This window comes from Trypanosoma cruzi (genome assembly GCF_000209065.1).
Source record: "Trypanosoma cruzi strain CL Brener chromosome Unknown tcruzi_1047053426363, whole genome shotgun sequence".
In the NCBI taxonomy this organism is placed as follows: Eukaryota; Euglenozoa; class Kinetoplastea; order Trypanosomatida; family Trypanosomatidae; genus Trypanosoma; species Trypanosoma cruzi.
Window position 1 is genome coordinate 1 of NW_914118.1, and position 1,357 is coordinate 1,357.

Here is a 1,357-nt window from a genome sequence, read left to right on the forward strand (position 1 = left end):
GCTGAGCGACGATGCTGATACATGCACGCTTTGTCTGTTTGACTTCTGAGCGGGGACTTCACGGGAGGTGTGTCGGAGTGGTGCCATGCCTGTGTGCCAGTGATGGAAATTTGTTGATGTTCCAAGCAAGCTCGGACGCGATCAATGACGATCTATTCAACGCATTATCACCTTTCGGGTCTGATGGCTGCCGGATCTTTTTCCTAACCCTCTCCCCTTTTTGCTATTTTTTTTTTTTTGCCTAATGCAACGCGAGGCTGCTTGTGATGCAGTAGATGTTCAATTGCACCGATTTTGCGTGAGGACAGCCTAACACAGACCTGCACTGAGATTATCGTCAACTCCTCCCCTCATTCCAGCCACCTGCTGCAGAATTCAGATTTGCCGCGAATGTGATGACAGAGTTTCCGACGCCATGTGGCGTGACGAAAACGATGCGTGCCGAGACATCCGTGAACTCAATCTTTCGCTCCGACCTGATGCATAGCGGCGTGCGAGCTGGGACCTCGCCTGTTGCCTACCGCCCGCCCAGCACACTTCGCGGGACTCAGCATCCCCATGCACCCCACTCCCTCCGTGTCGCCGCGGGTACCTCGTGTGCACGGCTGCGGACGATGAGCACCCAAAACCGATCAATTAACAGCAACATCTGAGTACATGTCGTGACGCAAATCGTGTTGCTGACGCAGAGTGCCGTCCCATGGCGACACGCAAGTGTTTGTGTGTGTGTGTGTGTTTGTTTGTGTGTGCGTATGTGTGTGTGTGGGTGGGGGAATGAAAGCGCTGTTTATTTATTACTTTCTGCTTGTCAGTCTGGGATTGGAAGGACCACATTGGAGTTGTGTCCTGGACCCGCTGCGTTGTCCTTGCTGCACACTCACGTGGTCCGAGAGTGGTTTTGCCTGTGCTGCTGGAATGCCTCGGCCGTGTTGCCTGCTGCTTATTTATTTATTTTTATTTTGTCTCATCTTGCTTGTTTCACAAGCGCCCACACTAGTGGAGAAGGGACTTTAGCCATGGAGCGGACTTCTCAGCCAGGTGCCGTGGGCCATCTTGGTGCGTCCCGAGACTGAGCGTCACCGAGTCTCTGCCGAAGTGATGACAACAACCGACTGGAGTCTCTGAGCTTCACTGAATGACAGCAATCGTGTTGGAGAATACTCTTCTTTCCCCGGCTGACGGCGTCCCTGTGGCGGCGGTGTGCGTGTGTGCGCACGCCCCGCCTTTCCACTTTCTCTCCCCCTTTACTTCCTCCGCTGCCGTGCGAGTGATGGCGGCCCATCCGCCGTTGCGGCGCACTGACACGGGTCGATGACGACAAACCACTTACGACGGTCTTATGACAATCACCCGAAAA

General features: G+C 54.3%; 9 non-coding genes across 9 annotated transcripts, besides 2 other annotated features; all 9 read left to right on the forward strand.

Moving 5' to 3' along the window:
* Tc00.1047053426363.10 lies at positions 1–54 on the forward strand. Its single transcript, XR_008254260.1, has one exon. It is a non-coding gene; the product is annotated as a C/D small nucleolar RNA (snoRNA), TB9C2C2, 5' partial (small nucleolar RNA).
* Positions 55–91: 37 nt separating this feature from the next.
* On the forward strand, positions 92–188 carry Tc00.1047053426363.20. Its single transcript, XR_008254261.1, has one exon. It is a non-coding gene; the product is annotated as a C/D small nucleolar RNA (snoRNA), TB9C2C3 (small nucleolar RNA).
* A 71-nt stretch (positions 189–259) lies between these two features.
* Positions 260–334, forward strand: Tc00.1047053426363.30. The gene has a single exon (XR_008254262.1). It is a non-coding gene; the product is annotated as a C/D small nucleolar RNA (snoRNA), TB9C2C4 (small nucleolar RNA).
* A 56-nt stretch (positions 335–390) lies between these two features.
* On the forward strand, positions 391–486 carry Tc00.1047053426363.40. Its single transcript, XR_008254263.1, has one exon. It is a non-coding gene; the product is annotated as a C/D small nucleolar RNA (snoRNA), TB9C2C5 (small nucleolar RNA).
* A 122-nt stretch (positions 487–608) lies between these two features.
* Positions 609–688, forward strand: Tc00.1047053426363.50. Its single transcript, XR_008254264.1, has one exon. It is a non-coding gene; the product is annotated as a C/D small nucleolar RNA (snoRNA), TB9C2C6 (small nucleolar RNA).
* Positions 689–714: 26 nt separating this feature from the next.
* Positions 715–769: a microsatellite.
* A 52-nt stretch (positions 770–821) lies between these two features.
* Positions 822–892, forward strand: Tc00.1047053426363.60. The gene has a single exon (XR_008254265.1). It is a non-coding gene; the product is annotated as an H/ACA snoRNA, TC9C2H1 (small nucleolar RNA).
* A 48-nt stretch (positions 893–940) lies between these two features.
* Positions 941–961: a sequence feature (AT_rich).
* Positions 962–1,002: 41 nt separating this feature from the next.
* Positions 1,003–1,069, forward strand: Tc00.1047053426363.70. Its single transcript, XR_008254266.1, has one exon. It is a non-coding gene; the product is annotated as an H/ACA snoRNA, TC9C2H2 (small nucleolar RNA).
* Positions 1,070–1,092: 23 nt separating this feature from the next.
* Tc00.1047053426363.80 lies at positions 1,093–1,185 on the forward strand. Its single transcript, XR_008254267.1, has one exon. It is a non-coding gene; the product is annotated as a C/D small nucleolar RNA (snoRNA), TB9C2C7 (small nucleolar RNA).
* Positions 1,186–1,307: 122 nt separating this feature from the next.
* Positions 1,308–1,357, forward strand: Tc00.1047053426363.90. The gene has a single exon (XR_008254268.1). It is a non-coding gene; the product is annotated as a C/D small nucleolar RNA (snoRNA), TB9C2C1, 3' partial (small nucleolar RNA).